This window comes from Marmota monax, unplaced genomic scaffold (genome assembly GCF_021218885.2).
Source record: "Marmota monax isolate L192 unplaced genomic scaffold, Marmota_monax_Labrador192_F-V1.1 WCK01_AAM20220418_F8-fsc00158, whole genome shotgun sequence".
In the NCBI taxonomy this organism is placed as follows: Eukaryota; Metazoa; Chordata; class Mammalia; order Rodentia; family Sciuridae; genus Marmota; species Marmota monax.
This window is the reverse complement of record NW_026694092.1, coordinates 4,137,990-4,165,912: the sequence shown is the minus strand read 5'-3', so window position 1 is coordinate 4,165,912 and position 27,923 is coordinate 4,137,990. Positions and strand designations below refer to the sequence as shown.

The 27,923-nt window shown below is 48.4% G+C and overlaps 1 protein-coding gene and 1 long non-coding RNA gene across 2 annotated transcripts in view; one reads left to right on the top strand and one right to left on the bottom strand.

The window, feature by feature from the left end:
- Positions 1–13,822: 13,822 nt before the first annotated feature.
- Positions 13,823–27,923, top strand: part of Bcor (BCL6 corepressor) — a 132,183-nt gene continuing 118,082 nt past the window's right edge. The window contains exon 1 of the mRNA XM_046465027.2: positions 13,823–13,920. The gene's annotated coding sequence lies outside the window, so the exon portion shown is untranslated. The remainder of the gene's footprint in view (positions 13,921–27,923) is intronic.
- LOC131424979 (uncharacterized) lies at positions 21,416–27,255 on the bottom strand. Its single transcript, XR_009228703.1, has 2 exons — positions 26,878–27,255; positions 21,416–21,867 (listed from the first exon to the last, which is right to left on the bottom strand). It is a non-coding gene; the product is annotated as an uncharacterized LOC131424979 (long non-coding RNA).

Below are 27,923 nucleotides of genomic sequence, written 5' to 3'. Positions count from 1 at the left end.
TACATAACCTAAGCTAGAGTTACTCTCCTTTCCCCTAGACAGAGCCATTGGCTTGAGGAGTACATATGTGGCCCAAGCTGCCCTGTTGGAGAACTTTTCCAGAATTTTCTACAGAGGAAGTAGAAGGGTAGTTGTAAAGATGTCATCCTGGGCTCTTTATCCCACGTACTATTGCCACGTGGTAAAGTATGTCAAGGCACAGAGGCATGAAACCATCATTTCCTCCCGCTCACAGATCCTGTGGGTCAGGAACCCTGGCAGGACACACGAAGATGGCTTATCTCTGTTCCCGAATATCTGGGACCTCAACACACAGGAGTCAAAGACAGGAGGGACTGGACTGGATGACTGCAAGCTGGAATGATCCAGAAGTATCTTCACAAGTGGTGGTTTGTGCTGGCTGTTAGCTGAGACCTCAGCGGGGGCTCTGGGCCAGACATGTGCACAGAGCCTCTGCATGTGGCCAGGGATTCCTTGCAGCATGGCTGCCTCAGACGCCATGTTCCAGCCAACAAAGCAGAAGCCATATAGTCCTTCATGACTAGCCTTGGCAGTCCCACGGCCGCATTTCCACTGTAGTCACATGCCCACCCAGATTCAAGGGCAGAGAATACAGACTTTGCCTCTGAGTGGAAGGAGTGTCAAAGCCATATTGTAAGATGAGCATCGGGGTTGAGAAATCTTCCTGCTGACACCTTTCTCTTGGTAGCCACGTTCTCTGTAAGAACAAGGCCTCCGTGAGAGGTGTGTGTCCCTGTGCCAACACCTGAGACCTGGTTCCTGGAATCACTCCTTAGATGATAGAAGCTACCCCAGGGCTGGTGGTGTAGTCCCGTGACAGAGCACTTACCTAGCATGCATGAGGCCCTGGTTTCTCTCCCAGCACCGCAAATCAAGAGACAACAACGAAACTGCTCTAGAACATTCCCATCCATCTGACTCAAAAAGAATTCCATTTTTGTTTAAACAAGTTTAGACAGATTTCTCACACTCGCAATCAGAAGTTCTGGCTCACAAGCACATAATTCTTGATTTTGAAACAGAATTTTCACTCATTCATTCAACAAATACACATAGCCGGGTTTGCGATGGTGCACATCTATAATCCTAGTGGCTGGGGAGGCTGAGGCAGGAGGATTGCAAGTTCAAAGCCAGCCTCAGCAATTTAGCAAGGCCTGAAGCAACGCAGGGAGACCCTGTCTCTAAATCAAATATAAAAGAGGACTGAGGATGTGGCTTAGTGGTTAAGTGCCCCTGAGTTCAATCCCTGGTACCAAAAATAAAATAAAATACACATAAATATGTACAAAAGGTAATGTAATAAGTACTGTGAGGGGGACAGCAAAATGAGTAGGACACAGCTGACCTATGAGGGGATTACAGGTTACATTGGTTTGGTTGGGCTGCCATAAGAAAACTCCAGAAGCCAGGCACGGTGGCACATGCCTGTAATCCCAGTGGCTTGGGAGGCTGAGGCAGGAGGATTAAAAGTTCAAGGCCAGCCTCAGCAATTTAGCAAGACCCTTGTCTCAAAACAAACAATGAAGAGGGTTTGGGATGTGGCTCAGTGGTAGAGCACCCCTGGTTTCAATACCCAGTACCATAAAAAAGGAAAGAAAGAAAACTCCAGAGACCAAGATGTCAATAGGGCTGGTTCCTTCTTAGTCCTCTTTTGTTGGCATGCAGATGGCTGCCTTCTTGATCAATCCTCACATCTTTTTTCCCCTGGGTACAGAATACCCTGTGTCCAAATTTTCTCCTTTTACAAGGACATCACTCAAACTGGATTGGGATCTTCTCTAACAGCCTCATTTTTAACTTATTCATCTTTTTTTCCCCCCAACACTGGAGATTAAGCCCAAGGATGTCCTATCATGAGCTATACTTCCAGTCCTTTTTATTATTATTATATTTTGAGACAGGGTCTCACTAAATTGCTGAGGCTGGCTTCAAACTTGCCATGTCCTGTCTCAGCCTTCCAAGTAGCTTGGATTACAGGCATATGCAACTGTGCCCAGTTTAATCATCCCTTTAAAGTCCTAATCTCCAAATACAATGATATTCTGAGGTTAGGCCTTCAACACCTAAAGTTCAGGGTTGGTGGGACACAAAATTCAGTCCATAACACAGGCTATTAGGGATGATAATTGCAGGTGGCTGAAATACCATTCAGCAAATTATCACTCCTGTCAGTTGTGGTGGCACATGCCTGTCATCCCAGCAGCTTGGGAGGCTGAGGCAGGAGGATCACAAGTTCAAGGCCAGCTTCAGCAATTTAGTGAGGCCCTAAGCAATCTAGTGTGACTCTGTCTCTAAATACAATAGAAAAAAAGAAGGTTCAGTAGTTAAGCACCCCTGGGTTCAATCTGTGGTACCAAACAAAAGTCACTCTGTCCCTCCCTCTCGCGGTCTGGCCTGCACTCCTGTCCTACCATCTTTGGTTAGATTGTGTGACTTACTTTAGCCAATGGACTATGAGCAGACGTGTTCTCAGAGAAAGGCTTCCCAGGCACTCCGCCTGTCTGATCTGTCTTTTGCTCTCCCGGGATCTGCCCCAAGAAAAGAATGGTCCAGCGCTGGGCTTGTGTTGTGGCTCAGTGGTAGTGTGCTCGCCTGGCATGCACAAGGCACTGAGTTCAATCCCCAGCACCACATAAAAATAAAATAAAGGTATTGTGTCCACCTACAAGTAAAAAACATATTTAAAAAGCCTCCCAAGACAGTTGCTAGCTCAAGGTAAAGGAGGAGTTACATGGAAAAGAACTGGACCCAAGCCCCGAGGTGCAGCCAAATTCACCTGAGATCAGAGGAACCCCAACCCCTTACACGCCCAGGAGCAGAAAATCCAGAGTTTGAGTTCCTGATTTGAGTGTGTTTAAGACTTTTGTTATTATAATGCATAATTTTAACAATAGCTAAATAATTTGATAAGAATAAAGTAAGAGACTATACCATGCAGACAAGTCTTCTTTATGCTGAATTGTATTTTACTGAAGATTTAGAATAGATGTCACTCCTTTTTCTTTTTTCCTCATGGCTAAACAGAGAAGCCACAATTTTTCTAATATTTATTTTTTACTTTTAGGTGGACACAATATCTTTATTTTTATGTGGTGCTGAGAATCGAACCCAGTGCCTCACACATGCTAGGTGAGCATGCTACCACTTGAGCCACATCCCCAGCCCCACAAATTTTTTTTGCGGGGGGATGAGTACCTGGGATTAAACTCAGGAGCACTCGGCCAGTGAGCCACATTCCCAGCCCTATTTTGTGTTTTATTTAGAGACAGGGTCTCACTGGGTTGCTTAGGGCCTCACTTTTGTTGAGGCTGACTTTGAACTCGCGATCCTTGTGCCTCAGCCTCCCAAGCCACTTTGATTACAGGCCTGCGCCACAGCGCCTGGCTTCACAAATTATTTTGATAATTATTATTTGCCTAATAGGGAGGAAAAGCTTTTCCCAAATACGTGGCAGAATTGGTTTTGTGTTTTTTTGTCTGAACTCTCCAGAGGATTATTACAATTCCTTGAGCATCGGCAACATGCTAAGTGTGACCTGGGACCCCAGGAAACACAGGTCATAGGCAGAGATCTCAAGACTGCAATCACCTGAGGACCATCAGGCCTATGAGATCATGGGCTGAGAATGTCTTAAAGATGTGAAAGGGTTGTGAGTAATTATGTCGTTATGCTGGTAATTAGAAGCCCCAGCTCCCATATCATCAACGTCAACTCTGAGTTGCTACAGATTCCTAAACAAATCTCACAAAAACTTGTGTGGCCCCAGTATGTCCAGTTTCTTCTTTCTGACCCCACGAATTGGCTCTCCCAGTCCTAGTCACGTGTCCCACCTCAACAGGGTTCAACCCTGGTAACAGCATTTAGCCATCCTGATTTTTCTGATAACCTGCCAGGAGCCAAGATTTATAATCAACCGGGTGGTATTTTGAACATTAGTTGAAATGACGCCTTCCACGGTCTCCAGATCATCTGCTTTATTTCACTCGGGGGCTCGCCCGTTTCCATTGCATCTAGAAGCAAAGGTCACGACCTCTTTTGAAAAGGGCTCCACGGAAGGGAAAATAGCAAGTCTACGTGTTGAAGTAAAAGAATTTGGTTCATAAAATCAAACTAAGGCGACAGAAGGCAAAGGGAGTTTCCGCTGTTTGAAAAGGGGCTTTCTCAGCACAAGCTTGGGAAAAAAAAATGTTGATGATTTATGCAAATTAGCGAGGAAATGGGCCCCAAGGGATGTTGGCACAGAAGCTCAAGTCGGGATCGGGGATGCCAGGCTAGGGCGGCTCTGGTTCACTCCGGGACTGGAGCTGAGCCTGCTCACCTCTCTGTTTCTAAATACCCTCATCTCCAAAGGCGGCTAGCAACGCTGATCTTCCTGCCCCTGAAGGGGAAGCATAAAAATGAATGAAATGTCGGGAATGACTTCTAAGAGCCATCGATTAGAAATAGAGCATATGGCCTTAATGAGCGCTTGTTTCTGCCACGATTTTTTTCCCTGTTCCCTATGATCGCTCCAGGTCTTTCAAACAGTGCTCCTGCCTGCTTTGGGTGTGCAGGGCAAGGTGGCAGCGCCTGGCTTTTGCCAGCACAGAGCCCCGCAGCCTGGATCTGCTGAGACGGTGGGGCTGGAAACTATTGTGCCCATTGTCACACCATGTGTTGGAACATGTGTCAGATCACGTGTCCTGATCATTGCTTCAAAAATATGGTCGCTCACACCTTCGCGGGGAAGCAAGCACCTGCTTGTTGCCGAAAGTCCTCTTAGGAAATGGATGGGAAGCAGCAGGAAAGGTGGGGGGAGCCCCGCTGATTGACTGAGAACCAGAGATGGGGATGGGAAGCGGGGCTGATTGGACTCAGCCATTGCTGGGGTGGGTGGGGCGAGCCACATATAGGCTAGGTAACTGCACTTGTGCCCAGAACTGGGTTAAACACTGAGGGTACAAAGTTAGAGGACAAGGTCCCCTGGGTGGAAAGGAATTGATAAAGTTCCTGGCCCCTGCACCTTGGACTCCTGTGGGGGGGGGGAAGGGGTAACCTCTACCAAGTCACGTGAATGGTGTGAATTAGTGATGTGATGAGAGCAAGGACAGCTTGCGGGACGTGCTTCATGGAGGTGGTGGCACTGTAACTGAGGACTGAAAGATGAGCAAGAGTTCAACAAGGGAGTTGAGAGGTATAGCGCATGCCTGTCATCCCCGCGACGGCTCAGGAGGCCGAGGCAGGAGGATTGCAAGTTCAAAGCCAGCGTCAGCAACACTGAGGTGCCAAGCAACTCACTGAGACCCTGTTTGTAAATAAAATACCAAATAGGGCTGGGGACATGGCTCAGTGATCGAAGGCCCCTGAGTTCAATCCCTGGTACAAAAAAAAAAAAAACAACAAAGCAGACTTCAGCAAGTGACTAGGAAAGAGCAGGCATTCCAAGGAGAAGCAAATGCATCTGCAAACAATTGTTCACGGGGCTGGAGATGTGGCTCAAGCGGTAGCGTGCTCGCCTGGCATGCGTGAGGCCCGGGTTCGATCCTCAGCACCACATACAAACAAAGATGTTGTGTCCGCCAAAAACTAAAAAATAAATATTAAAAATTTAAAAAAAAAAAAAAAAAAAAAAAAAAAAAATTGTTCACACCTGTGGGGGTGCCCCATGCCACCCTAGAAGGCACCCGACAAGACTTCCCAAACACAATGAGGACTTTCCACAGCGCCACCTGAGGGTGTTCTCCAGACCCCAACGCTCTGAAGCATGCTCAGGTGGCCACCATATTTGACTTCCAGAAATGATCTTTAGCTAATGAGGAATGAGAACAGTGCTAAACTGGGGCCGTTTCACTCCCTCTGGAGAACCGGATTGTTAAATATTCTGAAAATTTGCAAGCCAATTGTGAAATGGCTGGTGGCCTGCCATCAGCTCCGGTGGGAATATTTATACAGTGGCAATTGGCAAACACTTCTCATTGGGTCTTCTTTTGTGCTTCCCTAAAGCTGGTTTAATGCCAGGTGCAGTAGCGCACGCCTGTAATCCCAGTGGCTCTGGAGGCTGAGGCAGGAGGATCATAAGTTCAAAGCCAGCCTCAGCAATTTAGCAAGGCCCTAAGCAACTCAGTGAGACCCTGTGTCTAAATAAATAATAAAAAGGGCCGAGGAGGTGGCTCAGTGGTTAAGCAGCCCTGGGTTTAATCCCTGGTACCCAAAGGAAAAAAACACTGATTTTCCAGAATACCCCTGGATGGAAGTTGGAAGATAAATAGTCCCACTACCTCATCCCTCTCCAGGACAGTCCTGAAGGGTGTGCCATACTGGATTCCAAAAGGTCACCAGCAGGATTGAGGCAAGTGACCCGCTCAGTAATGCAGCTCTGCTAGCCATTTCCCCTCCCTGTCTCAATTCCTGTTCCCTTGCTGTGTTCCGGAGGTCACCTCTCTATGCCCCATAATCCTTAGCTCAAGGTCAGCTTTTAGAGATACTCAAATTAAGACAGGCGTTAAAGTAAGAGATGGCAAGCCTGGCGCATTAGGAGAGAGCAGGAGGGTGATTCAGGAGCAGCGTGCCAAGGACAGGAACTTACTCAAGGTATCTCAAGGTCTTCAAAGAATTTAATTGGGGAAAGAATCAGGTTTGCATTTGAGAAATATCACCGGGGGCCGGCCATGGTGTATATTCCCAGTGGCTCAGGAGGCTGAGGCTGGAGGATTGGAGGATAGTGAGTTCAAGGTCAGCCTCAGCAATTTAGGGAGACACTCAGCCATTTAGCAAGGAATGAGGATGTAGCTCCATGGTAAAGCACCCTGGGTTCAGGCCCCAGCATCAAAAACAAAAAAAGAAAGAAAAGAAAAGAAAACAGATATCACTGTGGGACTGTGAGACAGATGGCTGTAAAGGGAGCAAGACAGGAGGCCAGAGGACAGAAGACTGCGTCAGTGATAGCATCCCAGGAAGGAATGACGAGGGTGTCAGACAACCACTGTGGGTGCCATCCACATGGGACACAATGCAGCCCAGATCATAGATAGGACCTTGAACGTGACCAAAAGGATAGGAGAGAAAGCCTAAGCGGAAATCAGGAAAGAAACCCAGAGGGAGAGGAGGAAGGCAGGCTATGAAGGAAATGGGGGGGGGGATGTCAGGGAGGAAGTGTCACCAAGGTCACAGGCCAGGGACAGATAAAGTTTTAGTACGTGTTGTAAATTTCTCATTGAATTCTTTTTTTTTTTTTTTTTTTGGCACTGAGTTGCTACCTTGCTTTTGCTGAGGCTGGATTTGAACTCACTATCCTCCTGCCTCAGCCTCTGGAGCTGCTGGGATTACAGGTGTGCACCACTGTGCCCAGATCTCACTGAATTCTCATAACAACTCTACATTAAATTCAGTGACCTTGTTGAATTTATTTATTACTTCTAATAGTTCCCTTGTAGGTTTTTTGGGATTTTCTGTGTGTACAACCATGTCATCTGCAAATAATGACAGTTCTCTATCAATCCAATCTGCATCCTTTTTTGTTTGTTTGTTTGTTTGTTTGTTTGGAAACTGAGGATTAAACCCAGGTGCTCATTACCTCTGAGCTACACCCCCAGCCCTTTTCATTTTTTTTTTTTTAATATTTATTTTTTAGTTCTCGGCGGACACAACATCTTTGTTTGTATGTGGTGCTGAGGATCGAACCCGGGCCGCACGCATGCCAGGCGAGCGCGCTACCGCTTGAGCCACATCCCCAGCCCTCATTTTTTTTTTTTTTTGAGACAGTCTCAATAAGTTGCTGAGGCTGGCTTTGAACTTTCGATCCTTCTGCCTCAGCCTTACAAGGTGTGGGATTACAGGCCCAGCTTTTCTTGCTCTATTGCAGAGGCTACAAGTGCCAGTATAATAATGAATAGAAGGAGTGGTAGCAGGCATCCTTGTCTAATTCTTGATCTCAGGGAGAAAGCTTTCAATATTTTACCATTAAATACAATGTTTGTTGTGACTTTGGTTTATGCAGACCCTTTATCAGATGCAGGAATTCTATTCTCTTCTGAGTTTGCTAAATGTTTTGGATTTTTTTCCCCCATGAATGGATGATGAATTGTATTTCTGGTTTTTCTTTGTGACCTCAGGAAAGTTACTTAAAGTGTAAACTGTACAATGACCTACTACTTTGGCACTAGAAATATCTGGCTTCAACTTCCAGCTGTATCGTTTTTGAGCTGTGACTCTGAGCAATTTAATTAAGTTTCCTCATATAGAAAAATAGAGATAATTATAGGAGTTCCCTCAGAGGACTCTGAGACTTTTTCTAAGTTCAAGAGCCCAAGAGGCCGGATTTGAACCAGGACTAGGGTTTGACATTCAAAGATCAGGAACTTGGCTCTCAGACACTCTGCAGAGGTGAATTGGTATTCCCCAAATCTTTCCATCCCCTGCTCCCCACTCAGGATTTCTTGGAATACTGTTTTAAAACTTTTAAGACAGGTCTTACTAAGTCACACAAGGGCCTCGCTAGGTTGCTGAGGCTGGCTTCGAACTTGTGATCCTCCTGCATTAGCCTTCCGAGTCACCAGGATTATAGCCATGTACCACAGTACTGGGCTCTTGGAATACTCACAATGTTCAGTAATGCATCTGAGCTTTCCCATCCATGTGGTGGCACTTGGCCTTCTCCCCCAGGACTAAAAGGCACAGATGTTGGAAGTGATAGCCAGTTACCCCTCATGGCCCCTGCCTGCTGCTCTTCATGCCCTTATGTGGTCCCCTGACTTTGAACCTGGGTGGGTTTGTGACACTTAACTAAGGGAATCAGCAGAAGTGAACTATATGCCTAGCGTAGCTTCAGTCTGGGCCTTCCAGAACACTTTGTAAGACTTGGCCCACGAAGCAAGAAGTCCTGCCATCCTAAGACCACCATGCTAGACAGGCCCCAGTTGAGAAGCACATTTTCCAATTCCAGTTGGGCTCAGCCTTCTCGTCTTCCCTTCCAAAGCACCACACGTGGGCATGAGGCTGACTTAGACCCTCTAGCCCAGCATGCCCACCACCTGATTCCACAGCTGCCCCAGGAAACCCACGGGAAAGAGTGAACCCTAGTCCTGTCCCAATTCCTGACCCGCAGGGTCATGAGATAGACTACATGCTTACTATTTGAAACCACTAAAGGTTTGTTCACTGTGCCATCCCGGAAAACTAGAATATTTACCGTATAGTTTTAGTTTTTAATCATGAAAACGCACTTAGCAAACCTATCCGGTGCTCACCTGTCTTGATTGACCCTATTCTAACCACTGGCTATAACCAGATTCAAATAAATAACATTTAAGTATTAAGAAAAAAAAGGCACAGTGGAGCACCCCTGTACTCCCAGTGGATAGGGAGGCTGAGGCAGGAGGATCTGTGTTGGGAGCCACAGCCAAGTCGGAATGGCCCCTGGCATTTTGCCAGAAGTAATGGTTGAGAGGCGAGCCATTAAGATGATGCTGGATTGATTCAATTGTATATTAGACCTTTACTGTCCGGTATGGGGCGGCTCTGGCTGCCTCAGGTGCCCTCTACTTTGGAGTTCCCGTTGAGTTCTCGCGGGGTTCCGAGAGTGAGTGCGGGCGCAGCCCGGTGGAGTGGGAGAGAGTTCCCGGCGAGTGTGCGTGGAGTGCTGGTGGAGTTCGGAATCCCAAGAGAACTCCAAAGTAGCGGGCGCCGAGGCAGCAAGAGCCGCCCCATACCGGACAGTAAAGGTCTAATATACAATTGAATCAATCCAGCATCATCTTAATGGCTCGCCTCTCAACCATTACTTCTGGCAAAATGTCAGGGGCCATTCCGACTTGGCTGTGGCTCTCAACAGATCTGGAGCTCAAAGCCAGCCTCAGCAAAAGTGAGACACTAACCAACTCCTGAGACCCTATCTTTAAATAACATATAAAAAGGGCTGGGGATGTGGCTCAGTGGTGGAATGCCCCTGGGTTCAATCCCCGGTACCAAAAAAAAAAAAAAAAAAAAAAAAAATATATATATATATATATATATATATATATATATATATATATAAAATAAATAAATAAATGAAAGAAAAGAAAATAGCAAGAGAAGGCAATCATTTCAGTTTAAATTTTCTGCCTTGAATCTTCCTACTAAGAAAAAGGAGCAAAAACAGATAATCTTCATAGTAACCTATAATGTTACTATTAACATGTCTGATAGGCATTTTTTTTTTTTTTTGGTGCTGGGGATGGGACCCTGGGCCTTATATGGGCCAAACACTGTACTACTGAGCTACATCCCCAGCTATTTTTTTTTTTTTTTTGGAGACAGGATCTTGCTAAGTTGCCCAAGCTGCACCACTGGGTATGGCCCATGTTTTCTTTACTGCCTGTCATGCTGGGGATGGCACCCAGGCCTTGCATGTGCTGGGTAAATGCTATACCACTGAGCTCTACCCCTAGCCCCTTTTCTTCCCTTCCTTACTGCTTGGTTCAAGCAGTGAATGCAATGACTGGTGGAAGAGATTTTAAAAAAGAAGAATTAAACCAGGCACTGTGGCTCCTTTCTGTAATCCCAGCTACTTGGGAGGGTGAAGCAGGAGCATCACAAGTTCAAGGCTGGCCTGGGGAACTTAGAGAGACCCTGTTTTTAAATTAAAAAATAAAACGGGCTGGAGATATAGCTGGGTTGCATCCATAGCACGGCAAAAAGAAAAATAAAAAATGACGGAGATGAGTCTGAATAGAGAGGTTTAACTGTTCATCAAAAAGCCTGTAAGGATCTGGACTAAGGCACTTAGATGAGGAAGAGGCCAGGAGAGATGTTAAGGCAGTGGAACCCACAGGGTCTGACGGGAGGGCTCACATTCTGTACCTTTTGTGTGTCAAGCAAAGTAGAATGTAAGTTCCATGAGGGCAGGGATGATGTCTCCTTTGCTTACCATTTCATGCCAGGCCTGGCACAAGGTGGGTGACAGATAAATGTCCAAGAAATGAATGAAGAATGAATGAGAGTCTAGGATGTACTCAGTAATAAGAGTGCTGGCCTTGTATGCGTGAAACCCTAGGTTCCAATTCTAAGGCCACACACACACCGAAAAAACCAAAAAAAAAAAAAAAAAAAAAAAGAAAAATAACATGAATGCATGAGATGGGCTTCATAAATCCTTTGAAGGTTTTACTCCTAATCAAGAGCAGGCTCAACAATCCCCAAAACCCAAAGGGGGAATGTTCTCTCTGATATTTGGATAACACACAATAAGGGGGGGGAGGGAAATACAGAAGTGCTTTCTTTGGCTTAGACCAAGGGGACTGAAGGGAAGGGGGTGGGAATAGGAAAGACAGTGGAATGAACTGGACAGGACTTTCCTGTGTTCATATACAAATACGCGACCAGTGAAACTCCACATCATGCACAACCACAGAATGGGAAGTGATCCGTGTACGTGTGATATGTTTAAATACACTCGATTGCCACGTATATCTAAAAAGAACGGGCTCAAGGGGTCAAGAACATCCACACCTTGAGGGCTCCTGTCCGCAGGGAATGGTTCTCAAGTGTGCCTTCTCTTGCTCTGTTCTACCTGCCTGTGCCCAACCATCCCCATGCTCAGATTCAGCCTGAGGCTTCTTGGGGCCTGGAGGAAGAGAGGCCCAGGAGTGCCAGCTATTTCCAACTCTGGGTCCAATGTGACTCGCAGGCTGAGTTAGCGCCACTCTTTCCACAACATCACTTCCTCTGCATCGTGAGAAAAGAGGAAGAAAACTGGCTGAGTAACTCTCCTCTTCCCCCAGGGAAAGCACAAAGCTGTTGGAAACAATAAAAGCAGGCCCGTGTAAAGGGGAGACTTTTGTCTGTACAGCCAGGGGTTGCTGCTCTGGTGACTTCCTGCAGGGACATTGGGCAGCTTTGCAGATAAATAAATGCTCACATTCAGAATGATCAGCCTAGAACACTTCCATGAGCCTTCTCTCCTCCCCAGGCTGTACACAGATAATAAATCAAATTAGCATCCCGAACCTCCCGATTAGTGTCACTTGCTACCAGTCTCTTCTGCACACAGGGCGCACAGGATGAGAGTGTTCTCAGCTACAATCCAGCGATGCAGGATTGAGGCCTGTGGCCTTCTTGGATATCATGGGATGCTTCTAACGTGATGTGGCCTCAGGCTGAGGTCACAGGATCCTACTGGTCACTTCAGAGCAAGCTATAAAAGACGCAGCTGACAACCCAGCCTTGTAATCCAGATTGGGTTGTAACTGAGAGAAAATACACATTTTCATTTCTTGGTCAATAATCATAGGAACATAAGCCAAGCTAGACAACTGTCAGAAAGAGAGGGAGGAGGTGGGGAATGAGCCAGAGAGGAGAAGGAGGAGGAGGACGGATTATGGCAATAATCAGAAACAGAGAAGAAGCATTTTTCCTATCCCATGCTCTCCTAGTATAGGGAACTTAAACCACAGTAGTCAACAGATGTTGGATGTATCAGACTGGAAAGTTTACTTTCAGGTGACCCAAAGTGAAATTTGTCCTCATTTCAGATTACTGGATTAGTGACACAGAAGGGACAACTGGGGAGGTTTAGAAAACCCAGGGGGGTGGGGTGAGGATAACAGTGTGGTACCAAAATACATTCTATTGGCCCATCCAAATCGAAGAATGTTTTTTAATCTCATCCTCTTGGGCCACAGGAAGTGGCAGTCGGCATGGAGTACCAGTGGCAGCTCTCCAAATCACAGATGTGGTCCCACTGACCGGCATCACAGAGCTGTCCGTTGGAGTGGACGGCGGCCTTCCTTGAGATGTGACCTCACAGCTGGCGAGGGTTGCCACTCCAAAGCAAGCTGCACCGGGTGGTCCCTGAATTGAAAAATAACCACTGAGCTGTTAAGCCACGCTGTCCCACTCCAGGCTTGTCCCAGAGAAGCCAATGAACCCCACTGGCAGGTTCCCACTCCTCCCTCTTGAATTGCTTCAATTGCAGTTCCAGGCTGCCTGGCCCTGAGCAAAAGCAGAAAGGTGGGGGGAAATGGCTGAGACCAAGTAGCAGCTGCTTCAGGTATGTGCCCCGGCAAGTTCAAATGCTTACCAGGCTGATTGGCTAGGAGGGAGTGGGGGACGAGGTTAATATATTTTTTCATAAAATTTCCTGTTACCTCCCAACACTCAAAAAACAAGTAAGTTTTTATAAGGGTAGGACAATCCTGGTAGAAGGAGCAATGGTTAGGACTTTCTCTAAAAATCACTTGCCATCAATGATTCTGTCAATCAGTTATTCAGACACCCATTCATTCCACATATTTATTGAGTGCCTACTATATGCCAAAGTGCTCCAGGCCAAATACACAGCCCGCAAGTGGACACCAGGCTTTCTAGATGAATCTGTACTTTTGATACCAAGGTGAATATTTACAGCACACCACAGCTGTACTAAGCCACCCTAAACTGAGAGACCCAGGTTCCAATTCTCATCAAGTCCCAACTCGCTGGGTAACTGAGCAAGTAACGTAACTTGCCCTTTTCCCCATGCCTCAATTTCTTGATGAGAGCGTGGGAGTGGGAGCTACCATTATTACTTTGCAAAATCCCCTGGCCGCAGTTCGGCCCGGTGCTACCGACCACCGCCTGGTGCTATTTCCGAAGCCGGCCAGGCCCTCCGCCGTTGACCCTGGAAATCAGGTCGCACTAGAGAAGGCGGCATGTGCGGGGCGCGTCGTGGAGAGGGGGGTCCTTTGCGCGCGGCTGCTCGCGCTCCCCCAGGGCCTCGGAGAGTCTAAAAACTCACTTCGGAGGAAGGGAAGGAGCGTGAAGTGGCCCTTTTTCGATCGGAGACACCCCCTCCCGGAGAAGCCACCCCCTCCCCCAGCCCAGCGCGGAGTGAAATCTTAGAAGCCGCTGCAGGGCTGGGGCGGCGTGCGGAGTCGGTGGAAGCCGGAGCTGGTCGGCCCGAAGGTCAGCGAGTTGTTTTGAGTTCTCGTACCCGGAAGGGGGGGCAGGGAGGAGAGGACGCCGGGGCCCGAGAGACCCCGCGTCAGAGCCGAAATTGTTTGTGCTCCGGAACAGGCAGCTCAGCGGAAGCCGCGACGGGGGCGGGTCACGTGCGGCGGTGGCGGCGCAGCTGGCGGGGGAGCCGGGCTGGGACCGGGGCCGGGCCGGGCGGGGGTGGCGCGGGGCGGCGGCTCTCGCAGCCCAAGGTGGAACTGGAGTAGTCGGGGCGCTGGGAGCGAGCGGCGCCCCGAGCTCGGAGCGAGGGAGGCGCGCGAGTTCCGAGGGGCGGTGTGGGAGCCGCGCGCTCGGAGCTCCGCGCGGTGCGGCCCAGGAGGGACGGGGAGTCGCCGGGGGGAGGGGACGGAAGCGGGCCCCCCAGGCAAGAGTGGAATCCACGCGGAGGCTGCGCGGGCGTCTGCACCCCCAGAAGGGAGGCGCCGCTCTCGTAGTAGCCGGCCTTGTTTTCTTCTTGCACGCAAATCCCGGAACGACCGGAACCGCCATCCCTGCCTGTGTCCCAGGGGCGCCCCACTACGGATGGGGGAGGTGCGGGAGTCCCGCAGGGCTACTCCAGCAGGGACCTGCCCAGGCCGGGAAGGGCTGCCCGGGTGGCTCCGCGGGGTGCGGACCACAGCGGTGGTGCACCCAACCCATTCGCGCCCCCTTCTCCGGAAGAGCGCGCGAGGGAAGACCCGGACTGTCTCGGGGGGCCTCCGCAGGCGTGTGGGGGTCCGAGGGAGTGCCGTGCAGAAACCATCGGCCCCACGGTTTACACAGGGCTGGACTCGAGCCTGGCGGGGCTGGTCCCACGCTTCCCCAAAGTGGCGCGCACTACTCCAGCGTGGGAAGGAAAGGACACAAACTTGGCCATGTGCCAGAACACTTGGGGACGCCTGACTTTGGAGTCCCCTCATTCCCCCAGGGATCTGAAACGTACTCCCCACTTCCTAAGAGTCCATGAGGCTCAGGTCCAAGGCCTGGGAAGAGTGGGAGAGTGTGGGCTGGCCTGGTATGGGACACCCAGCCACGTTCCCCTCGCGGGGAAGGCGCGGAACAGTTGTCTTGCAAAGTTTCTCCCCCATCACCACCACCATCCGAGGAAGGGCGGCTCTTCCGGAGGTGAGGGCGGGGAAAAGGCCTCGGAGCCGGGAGTGGTGCAAGTTCCTGAAGCTGAGACCCGGGCGCGCCAAAGGGGCCTGGGCCACCAGCGCTTTCGTAATCCCAGACTGCTGCACCTCACTTCGCTGCAATGTCTGATCGGAGTCGCGGCAGCGGGTGCTGCGCGGAGTCTGGGACGCTTGGAGACGCCATTTGCATCCCCCCTCCCTCCTGCAGGTTGGCGGGGGCGGGGGTGTCGCCCGCCGCGGAAGCGTATTCCTGGCAGTGACACTGATTAGATACTGTGTCGGTACGTGCACAGAATCGGGGTGGGCCTTCACCTCTCCTGTGCGCACACACTTTCTGTTGGAAAAAGTTGCGGGTTCCCCCCCCTCCTCCGCCCTCTCGCTGCACAGCTGCTGTCTCCAGGGCGGAATTAGGCGGGCACGTTTGCTCAGCCGGAGGGAGAGAGGATCGCGCCGGCGCGGGGAGGCCGCCGGGCCCAGGCCGCGAAAATCCAGCCCTGGCTTTGCGTCGAGCTGCTGAGTGCGGCGCTTACGCGCGCCCGGCCAGCCGAGGCCTGGTTTCCATCTGCCCCTTTTGCCTCCGTGTTAAGTGCGCCGGGGAAAACCCAACGAACCGTGCAGAACCCCTCGGAGGAGAGCCACCCCCCCCCCAGCCTGATCCTGACCGATGGAAAAAATGACAGTATAGGTCAGAGCAGGCTGCCCGCGAGTATTAATGCGGCCGCCTCCGTTCCCGGTGCTTGGGGAGGATGGGCGCCTCGCCAGGAAACCGCCGAAGGAGGAGCCATGAGGGCCGCCTGCCCCCTTCCAGGCTAGAAAACGTGGATTCTCAGAGGGACCAGACAAATGTGGTCGGACAGCTGCGGGAACTTACCCCAATTAAATACAGATTGCCCATGTATATTTCAAGCAGGATCAATCTTTTTTTCCTCCCAACCAAATGCACGTTGAGCAGTTAAAAAAAAAAAAAACAAAAAACACTGAGAACAGGTTAATCGGTAGATGCAACCCTTGCTCCCTTCTTGGTATTAGACATGTATGTAGGCGGTGCCGGGCTAAGCACCATTATTTTTGCATGGCCACTGTGTGCCCTGAGAAGGCAGGGTCCCCTTTGCGCTCCACCTTCGAGGACCTTTAATTAATAGAACTCGAAGAGGGGGTTATTTGAGTTGTAGTTTCTATTTGGAGGTTGCGTACTCCTGGCAAACTCCTGCCTGGGGTTGTTTGTACTTGGCTTTCATAGCCCACGTTTTTCTCTTGGCTTTTTCTTTTCCTGCCTACGTGCTGCAGGGTGCGGGGAGGAGGCTGCCGAGATGTGAGCTGCAGCCGCCCTCAGACTCTCACTTGCGCACCACGCGGCCTCCGAGGAGGGGAAATGTGAACTCTCCGGGTGGCGCTCGAGAACTGGAATTCGGATCTAGGGCTGCGGACTTGTTTCGGAGGCTGGCCGGCCGCGGCTTGTGGGGGTCAGGGGCTGTAAAGGGGAAACCCCAGAGGTGACCCTGAGGCCTCTTGAGCAAACTGGAGGCGCCCGTGTTCTTTGTCTTTCTCAGGGTTGGACAGCCTGGCACTCGGTTCCGATAAGGATCTACTGAGAGCCAGAGCCGCACCGCCAGCACTTTTTAGTGATTAGGAGAACGCCGGTAGCGGTAGCCACACAAGGGAAGGGCCATTTGCGTTGTCTGTGAAAAGAAAAAGGCAGTCTCACCTAATGAATTATGGGTGACTTGGGAGAGGCCAGGCCGGGAGGGTGAGGCCCCCTTATGCCTATCTTTGCCCCGACGCTCCTCCCCATCTGCTGGAGATCCCATTTCAAAGGTAATGGAAAGCTTTTTGAAACTAGAAATTTGACCAATTCTGTTCACAGAAGCAGTATTTGCATCTGGGTGTCAGTAAAATGTGCTCACCAGCAGCAGCCCAGGGACAATGCCAGCCACCCGCCAGCACTGAAGCAAGTGTTAAACTCAGACCAAAGTACACCCCCAGAGAACTTGACTTTTGGCCATCTTCTCCAAGAACCCAGTTACAGGAGATGGCAAACATCAAAAAGGGTGGCCTTGGAAGAGTAGGCTGAAGGTCCTGGAACCCAGTGTGGTTCCCTAAGGCTGCAGGGGGAGGGTTGTTGATGGTGCCCGATCCCTGAGGGAACTTGCCATTAATCCTGTCTAAAGGAGCACCACTTAAAAGTACTCTCCTACATCACCTCGGCACACATTGGCCTTTAAGGGAAAGTCTGGCCCATTTTGCCTTAATTTTTCAGTGGATGAGAATAGTGGCCCTTCCTACCCTGGCTCCATATAGGTCTCCAGGAACTTGAACCCGGATGTGTTTCTTACTCCCTCCCCATCCAAAGGAAGGGAGTACCAAACCATAAAAACAAACACATGTAGCATTGTATTAGAGGCAGTGGTCCCAGCACTTTGTGTATTGAGGCATGTTATCCTCAGAACAACCCCAAGGTCCAGGACTCTTGAGCGGCTTGCTCAAAGCAGCAGTTTGGAACAGGCTCTGGACTGACCCAGAGCCATGTAGCCTCTTGGTGTCAGGCTGTGAAAGTGAGCTATTTGGGGGATGTTTTAAGGGGACTGATTGGATCCTGACCTTCCAAAGGAAAATATCATGGGAAGATACCAGAAGGCCCAATGTTTGGCAAAGCATTGTTCCGGAGTGGTACAGAAGCACATTACTGTGGCTCCGCGGTACAGAAGGGATCAGGGAAGCAATCTCAAGTTCCCTGGGCCCACGTAGCTAGCATCCGGAGGTCCCGTCCACGGGGTGACTAGGGGCTGGGGGCTGCCGATTGCCGAGGAGCTCCTTATTGCCGGGTGTCAGTGGTCCCGTGCGGCCGAGCTAAACCGCCGCCTGCAGGGGCGGCTGGTTCACGCTGGTCTTTGGGCTCCGGGCGCATCCCCCGGAGCTGGCCGGGCCCAGTGGCGCCTCCTGAAGCTCCAGGTTCCTCTCTGCCTCAGCCGCCAGCCCCCGGGGCTGGAAAGCCCGGCTGCTCAGTCTGGGTTGGGCCGCTCAACACCTTGCCTTCCCTAACCCCGTGCCCTGCCCCCGCGCGCCTGCGTAGACACACAGTGGGTCCAAGCGTGCAGCTGTTTCCAGGCCTCCGCTTTCCCTTCCTCTTCCCTGCTCTGGCGCTTTGAAAGCCCGCGGCCGTTGTGTGCCTTGCCAGGAAGAGTCTGGGTGGAGGGGCCGCGTTTCCCCCTCCCCCGCATCTGTGCACGCCCTGGCACCCTTGGGGTGCAGAGCCAGGCCTGTGGATCCCCATCTCCCGGAGAAGTGACGGCTGCTGGCGGGGACCTGTTCGCTCCGTGTTTCGCAGTGACCCGGGAGTCAGAGGGGAGGGCCGGGCCGCGGGGCCTGCGCGTGGATCAGGGGGCGGTCAATCCCCTCTCCCGCGAAGGCGGACTGGGCCTCCGGCCACGGCCAGTAGGAGTGTGCCCTGCACAGCTTGCACTGGCCGCAGCTTGACACCCTAGCGTGCCCCGGGCCAGTGTGCACGTCCCCACCCCCGCAAGCCTTTGCCGAGCTGGCGAAGACCCGTGGATCTGCGGCTGGGCAGTGCAGACGCCCCGCTGCTCCGGCCACCGCCCGCCGTAGGGGGCCAGGCTGGCCTGGGGGCTGGGTGGCCTAGGCGCACTTGCCCGCGTGGAGACAGGCTCCGGGAGCCCGGGCTGGCCGCCGAGGCGAGGGAGGGAGCGCTGCAGCCCGCGCGCCTCAAGGCAGAACACACGCCTTTCCCGGAACCTTGAAACCCAGGGGAGCCGCTGCCATCTTCGCGTGACGAGCAGCGAGACGCCGGTGATTAAGTGTTTCTTTCCGGCTCCCTCCCCGGTTGCGGCTCTCCTCCTTTCCATAGGGCTGGAAGAATGAAACCCGGGGGGAAAAAAACACACAACTGCGCTCCTCACTCGCTCTCCACGATCATCCTAGTCTCCCAGGGTGCACCCCCCGCCCGTACTCCACGCCTGGCCGAGGCGGGGGCCCCAGGGGCCACATGCCTTGGTTTCCAACCAAATCTTGAGATTTGATTTGGGAGTTTAATGGGGAAGGGGCACACTTTGCAGAAGTCACCGGACCCTCATCTTCTCATCCCCCCCTTGGGGATTAAGCCTAAACACAGGAATCCCCCACCCACACCCGGGACTAATCCTGCCTCGCCTTTTGGGATTAACTGGGCTCACAGGTCCATAAAACACTTCCGGCGCGGCCAGAGGGTCTGTCTGCAGAAACACTTTAACACTGTCCTCCCAGGCCTGCAGTCGGAATTGACCTGGTGGTGGAGGAAAGTGAATAAACAGACGGTGGGTGAGGTTTGCAGGCTGTGGAAGGAACTGCCACAAGCGGGAGGGTAGCTCTGCTGGCAGACAGATCTCGGAAAAGGATGCAGCAATGACTAGATGACATTGACCTGGAGGAGGGTGGGTGCAGGCAGGAGCAGGCAGATGTCACCTGGCTAGAATTCTAGCCCCTCTTCACTGAGGAAGGCTAGTTTCCAGAAGTGGGGGCGGGGCAGTCTCAATCTGTAAAATGAGAACAGTAACACTTCCCCTGCCCTCAGGTGGGTTTCGCAGGACCAGAGTGTCAAATAAATGTGGCCTGACCTGCCCACTTCACCGTGGTCAATGTTCAGTGTGTTAAATAGAATAATTAGCTATTTGCTGATTTCGTAAATCTTAGTAAAACTAAGCCCTTACTCCAATTCATGCAAGAATGTTCGGGATAAAGTGAATCCAAAAGCAACCTAATGTTTTGAATCTCCTTTTCTTTTACATCGCTTCAAATGAAATTTCTGAAATAATGGGAGAATGTTCTAAGAAAACTCCGTGTCAAAATTGGGGGTTATGGGAACCCAAAGGGGTCTTTAAATAGGGTAAGTCACATTTTTTTAAAAAAAGAAAACCTGAAGAAAAATATAATTACAAAATAGCTTCCTGGCTAGGTCCCGTTCTGTTAGCACGGAGAGCGGATGCCCTTAGATAGCCACACACCCCAGGACCCCGAAAGTAGGCCCTGACTCAGCCTTGCTCAGCTAAGTTCCAGGTGACGTTGGCTGAGGACAGCGAAGAGGGGCCCTGATTTGCTTAAAATGAATATCAGAAGAGCTAGGCCTTGCCGCAGTCTGGCTGGGCACAAATCACGAGCCACTGAAGCAGGAACAAACTTTATTTTTAAACTGCAGGAAAACACTTCACACAGCTCCCGGGGAATCCTCCCGAACGCGCCAGGAGGCTTGTCCAGGAACCCCCAGCCGGAAAATATCTCTCCCGGAAATCCCTCCTCCTGCACTTCCCCAACCAATGGGAACTCTCGGGGAATCCCCGGAAATCCCCATGAGAACTCCAAAATAGTGCGAGAACTCAAAAGTTGCGGCAGAGGCGGATAGTAATGCCTCGCCTGTCAATCAATACTGTTGGCAAAATGCCAGGGGCCATACAGACTCGGCCGTGGCTCTCAGCATCTCCCCCTTTTTGTTTAATTAAACAACAAGCAATGTGGCTTAGGGACCGTGCCTGTTAGGCAGTCCAATTCAACATATGGTCCTTACCCGTCATCGGATGAACTGACCTCTAGGCGTCAGCCTCCTGTCTTAGGTTGGTACCACTGCAATTGGATCATACCCGTCACTGACTACCGGTCCAGCATACAGCCATACTTGTGGATAGGCCTTTGCACCAGTGGGGGGTGAGGTTCTTTGCCTCACCTCTGTTGGCCCCCAAATTTTAGACCAGCACTAGTAGAAGGGAGGAGGATGCAAAATGCCATGACACTAAGCCAATTGAGGGCTCCTTTGAAAAATTGTACCACCGGTGACACCATCAGCAAAAATACTCCAGCACTACCACAATTCGCTGTACCAACAGATAGTTCACAATACATACAAATGATACATAGTCCAGGCAAGGTCTGCAAGCAATTCAAAGCAGAGGAATCTGTCAATATGTCCATTTCCTCCCAAAGTAAATCAACTCCTTAACTGAGCATTACTTGTTGAGTTATTATTCATTGATGCATCAGTTTTTACAGTTTGTTGTGATAACTATCGAAGAAGCTGTAGTTTGGTTTTATCTTTGTCTTCACCGGCACTGGGATGAAGATAGGAATTCTGGCAATGATGCTAAGAAAAAAATTATGTAACATTCCAACAGGCACTAAGAAAACAATTTTTTGAACAATTTACATTATCCTGAACAGAATTATTAAATATAATGAGAAGGAAAGGTGAAAGTAAACAAACAGATCTGTTAACCTCCTTATTTGTTCACATATTAAAACAATTTTCAACAGCTGTTTACCCAATCTAAATTAAACCATTAAAATCACATGAATAAAAAAAATTTGGATCCATTTATTCATGAGCGCTCCTCATATATGATATATGGACATACACACATACAGACATACAACACAAAACAGAAGTGTGCACACATAACATACAACACATAAGACAATAGTAAAGGCCTTGTAGCTTTACCTAGGTGAAATCTCCATTGCAATGCTTAAAAACTCCACAGTCAAAAAATAAAACTGATCAGAAAAACATTATCCTAGGTCTGTATGAGCTCAAAAATAAAATAGAACTTTATGATGTGGGAAAAGGCAAATAATAAAATAAATATTGAAAAAAACATCCTGGTTAATCACCGTCGCAGATGTAAGAATAGCCAAACTGGAGTTCTGGATATCAGCTGTTATGGATTTGAGTCAAATCATCTTCCTTTTGGCCTGTAGAAATTGTTTTAGTTAATCTCTCTGGAATCCAAATCGGCTGCTGTTCTCCCTGTGGAAAAACACAAACAGAACCCCGACTCCAGACAATCACTGGGTCAGGACCTTTCCATTGTCCTGTTAGAATATCCTTCCAAAGTACCTTAGGCTTATGTACATTTTTTGGACACATATGCCTTTCCGCAGCACTAAGCCCTGAGGAATCCAAATTTAAAAAGTTTAGAGTAAAAAGGGTTATTTTAAGTTTATCTTTGGGTGACATATACCCCTTTCCAATTCCCTCTTTTTGCTTTAGTAAGTACATTTTAATAGTTTGATGAGCTCTTTCAACTATGCCTTGTCCCTGTGGATTGTATGGAATTCCTGTTATATGAGTAATGCCAAATGATGAGCAAAATTGTTTAAAAGAGGTAGAAATATAACCAGGACCATTATCTGTTTTTAACTGTTTTGGAACGCCCACAGTGGCAAAATTTTGTAAGCAATGAGCTATAACATCTTTAGTTTTTTCTCCGGAATGAAGGGAGCCCATCAAAAATCCGGAAGAAGTATCAACTGTAACATGCAAATATTTTAATTTTCCAAATTGTGGCAAGTGTGTGACGTCCATCTGCCAAATATGGTTAGGTATCAGTCCTCTAGGATTGACTCCAAGATTAACTTGTGGTAAAAAGGTCACACAATTTTGACATTGTTTTATTATTTGTCTAGCTTGTTCCTTAGTTATTTTAAAACGCTTTTGTAAAGTATTAGCATTGACATGGAACCTTTTATGAAAATGTGTAGCTTCTTCTAGTGTAGAGAAAATATGTATGTCATGTGTAGTTTTATCTGCTAAATCGTTGCCCAAACTAAGGGCTCCAGGCAATCCTGTATGTGCTCTGATATGTCCTATAAAGAATGGATCTTTTCTGTCCCAGATTACACTTTGTATAGCAGAAAACAAAGAGAAAACAGTAGAGGAAGGGGAAATCCTGCCAGCATCTTCAAGGGATACTATAGCATTAACTACATACTGACTATCAGAGAATAAATTAAATACAGAATCTTTAAACATCACAAAAGCTTGTAAAACTGCATTAAGCTCTACCTTTTGAGCTGATTGTTTGGGTACTAAAAATGTAAAAGTTTGATCAGGGGTAACTACTGCTGCTGTACCATTATTTGACCCATCAGTGAATACATTTGGAGCATTCATGATAGGGGTTTTTCTTGTCATTTTTGGAAAAACTACAGGATGCGAAGACCAAAAAGACAACAAAGGATTAGATGGTAAGTGATTATCAAATGAAACATTAGATTTACACATGATTATTGCCCAAGTATTTAACTCATTAGCTAACTCATCAATTTGATCCATAGTATATGGAGTAATAATTTTATTGGGAGAAATTCCAAACACTCCCTTTGCTGCTTTTATTCCTTTGAGTATTAATTGTCCTACAGCCTCAGGATACCTAGTAAGAATAGTGTTAGGAGAATAAGATAAATGTATCCACAATAATGGACCTTCTTGCCAAAATACTCCTGTAGGAATATTTTTTGTTGGTATTACAATAAATAATAAAGGCAAAGTTATATCAATTCTATCCAAATGCATATTTTCCATATATGTTTCAATAATTTTTAATGCCTTTCTTGCTTCAGGCGTTAACATGCGGGGTGAATTTGGATCTGATGGACCTTTTAGGATATCAAATAAAGGTCCCAACTCTCCTGTTGGTATGCCTAGATAAGGCCTTATCCAATTTATGTCTCCTAATAACTTTTGAAAGTCGTTAAGTGATTTGAGTTGATCTACTCGTATTTGAATTTTTGGTGGACGGACCATGGTTGAGGATAATAGAACTCCTAAATAATTAATTGGAAAATTTAATTGTACTTTATCTATTGCTATCTCTAGATTATAATTTTTTAATAAATTTGTAAGTGTGGCATAACATTCTAGCAATGTGTTTTTATCTTTGTGTGCTAACAATACATCATCCATATAGTGAAATATTTGTAGTTTAGGATTTTGATTTCTAAGTGGCTGGATTGCTTTGTTAACATAAATTTGACACATAGTTGGGCTGTTAGCCATCCCTTGAGGGAGTACTTTCCATTCATATCTCTGATCAGGACCTTCATGATTCAGTGCAGGGATAGTAAATGCAAAATGTGGACTATCCTCAGGATGAATTGGAATTGAAAAAAAACAATCTTTAATATCTATAGCTAAAACGTACCAGGTTTTTGGCAAAGCAGACAATTGAGGAATCCCTGATTGAGCAGGTCCCATAATAACCATCTCATTATTAATGGCTCTTAAATCTTGCAATAATCTCCATTTACCAGATTTCTTTTTAATGACAAAAATGGGAGTATTGTAAGGAGATACGGAAGGTTGTATATGTCCCTCCGCTAATTGTTGTTTGACCAGGTCATGGGCTGCTTGTATCTTTTCTTTAGTCAGGGGCCACTGAGGAACCCATACTGGTCTATCTGATTTCCAAGTAATTTTTATTGCCTCAGTGACCCCTTCTGAAAACCCAGTCCATGTCTATTTATTCCCTGATCTATCTGAATTGGTGCTGCTATGCCTTGTTCTCCTAATCTTTTTTCTGTCCTGAAACCTTGTCTAGCCCTAATAGTGGGCGCATTTGGATTGATGTTATTTGTTAATGTCAAACCTAATTGATCTAGGACATCTCGTCCCCATAAATTTATAGGAAGATGATCCAATACATATGGCTGTATAGTTCCTTCACATCCTTCAGGATCCTTCCAATCTAATACCATTGCACTTCTATGGGGATTAGTCGCCACTCCTAGGCCTCGAAGCGTTTGAGTGGCTTGTTGTAACGGCCAATGTTTTGGCCATTCTTGACGAGATATGATGCTAAGGTCTGCACCTGTATCCAGTAGTCCATTAAATTCATGTCCTTGAATATTTAGTTTTAGCATGGGACGAGAATCTAAATTTAAAGACAGCATAGCCCAATCTACACCTGTGGAGCCTAATCCCCTGGAACCTCTTTCTATAGTACTACTGGAAAATTTATCATGTAGGCTGGGTATTATTAATAACTGTGCTATTCTATCTCCTGGTGAAATTACTGATATACCCTTTGGAGAGCTAGCTATAATTTTTATTTCACCTTCATAATCGGGATCAATTACCCCGGGACATATCATAAGTCCTTTTAGCGTAGAAGAACTGCGTCCTAACAATAAGCCTACTGTTCCTTGGGGAAGAGGTCCTTTTACTCCTGTGGGAATGATTTGAACTCCCATCTCTGGAGTTAGTACTGCTCTGGCGGAGGCGCAGATGTCCAACCCTGCGCTCCCTCTGGTTCGTCTGATGAGAGATCTGATGGATAATGTGTCCTGGGCACTACCCTGATGGTGTTGCTGGGTTCCTCCATGGTGTTTCTGGGTTCCTCCAGTGCCCCGTACATTTGTGGTCGTGGGCCCCGGAGCATTGGGCCCCCCTGTCCGTTTTTTGGCAATGGAGCTCGATGCCTTTCTCCACGATATCGTGGGTAAACACTTGGTCCTTGTCTGTTTTTTGATAACGGAATACCCTCTATGGTGGTTTGAGAACGGCATTCATTAGCCCAATGTTTCCCTCTACGGCATCGTGGGCAAATACCCGGTATTCTATTCGTTTGATATCTAGCTTTGTTAAACCCTCCTCCTATGGGGCAACTCCTTTTAAAATGTCCTGTTTGATCACAATTATAGCATGTTTTTGGCCTGGCATCTAAAGCCTGTTGTACTGCTGCTAAGACTTGCCCTTGTTCATTAATGTCTCTACATAATTTAATATATGTGTTTAAATCTTCATGTCTCCATGGTCTAATGACCTCTCTGCAACAACGATTTGCTTGGTCATAAGCCAGTTGTTTTATAAATGGCATTGCCTGTTCTGTATCCCCAAAAATTCTGGAAGCTGCTTGAATAAGCCTATCTACAAATTCAGCGTAAGGTTCATTAGTTCCTTGTATTACCTTAGATAATTGACCTTGTAAACCTCCATGCCCCTGTAAAGTTTTCCATGCCCTAACCGCATCTACAGCAATTTGTGCGTATACGCCAGGATCATATTCAATTTGTTGCCGTTGACCCTCATAAGGCCCTTTTCCTAACAACATATCTAGATTTCTTTGAGGGTAACCGGCTGCTGCATTTCGTCTAGCTGTCTCCCTGCAAAATTCCTCATTGGCAACCTTCCATAACAAATATTGTCCTCCATTTAGCACAGATTTACACATACTAGCCCAATCTGCTGGCGTCATGTCCAAGTTGGTAATGGATTCGACCATGCTTACAGTGAACGGTGCTTGAGGACCATAGGTTGTTACAGCCTCCTTTAACTGCTTCACTGTTTTGAAATCTAAAGCACGGTGAATTCGCTGCCCTCCTGCCTGCTCAAGTACAGGGCATGCTAATCTTTGAGGTCCTGTCTCAGGATCCCATCTATCAACTACGGGGTTTGAGGGCCACTCAGCTATCTCCATAGGGGGAGCTGTTGGTTGAATTACGCCCTCTGGTGATAGAACGGTGTTAGTAGCAGCCTCCTGTTGTAGCTTTTTCCCTAATAGCTGTTTCTCCTCTAAGCTTTCTTCCTTTAAATTTTCTTCCTCTGTCTGACTAGCTTGAGAGACCTTCTCTTTTGCTTGATCTAAAATGTCTTTCTCCATGGTCTGAACCTCTAACAATTTACTTAACACTCTTTCAGTTTGTTTTTTACTAATTTCTAATCTGTTATAAAGATAACGCAACCCAGTAAGATAACACAAAACAAAACCGAAACAGGATGAAACAAAAACGGAACAAAAAATCGTTGTATCAATTTTCCTATTTTCTTGACATGTGCATTTGTGGTCTATTTCTATCTCTTCCTCAGGGGTGAACAACTTCAAACCTTGAGCCAACCATTTTTCCCAATCGGCCTGAGAAAATTCTAGGGATAGGCAGCTTGAAACAAACACAAAACAAATCAAAACAAGAACACATTGTTTTTTAAAATGGTCGCCCATTCTCTCGCCTTCCCTTAGGGGCAAGCAATTTCACTTACCCCGAAGCTTCAGACGTTCCCCGAACGGGCCGCCAAATGCCGCAGTCTGGCTGGGCACAAATCACGAGCCACTGAAGCAGGAACAAACTTTATTTTTAAACTGCAGGAAAACACTTCACACAGCTCCCGGGGAATCCTCCCGAACGCGCCAGGAGGCTTGTCCAGGAACCCCCAGCCGGAAAATATCTCTCCCGGAAATCCCTCCTCCTGCACTTCCCCAACCAATGGGAACTCTCGGGGAATCCCCGGAAATCCCCATGAGAACTCCAAAATAGTGCGAGAACTCAAAAGTTGCGGCAGAGGCGGATAGTAATGCCTCGCCTGTCAATCAATACTGTTGGCAAAATGCCAGGGGCCATACAGACTCGGCCGTGGCTCTCAGCAAGGCCTGCCTCTGCCTCCGGAAAGCCCAGAGCTGCTAAAACTGTGTGTATGTGTGTGTGGGGGTGCCCCGTGACCTCCCTTCCCGCAGATGGACTCACGCAGCATGACTAGCCCCAGGAGGTGCCCGGGCACGCTGGGATGGAGGCCCAGGCCAGGCATTCGCCCTGCATGGTAGATTTGGAGCGGTAGGAGGGGGCTCCGGATGGACCAGCCTTCCTCTCCCGTCCCAGGCCCCGAGGCCTCAGGCTAGGTTAACCCGCCTCCACCCCACTGCCCCTCTCGCTGCTCGCTCCCGGCCTTGGCGGCCAGCCCGGATCCCGAGGCCTCTCCCGCCCCGCTGCCCCGGCTCTTCCCCTCGTGATTCATTTAGCAGCGGTGCTGAAAGCCTGTTTACCTCCGCAGCCCAGGGCGACTCGATCTGCGTAAAAAGCCCCAACGCCAGCGCCGACCAGTAGGGGGGGATTGTCCTATAGATTATTTCTCCTCCTGGTTTTTGTTTTGTTTTGTTTTGTTTTAAACCAGAAGGCTTGGTTGGAGAGGGGGGTGGGGTGGCGCGTTGCTGCTGTTTTTTAAAACACCGTATTTGAAAGAGAAACAAAAAGCCACACAAAAGCAGTTTAGGAGGCACTGAGGCTGTTTTTACATATAAAAAGTGCAGCGAA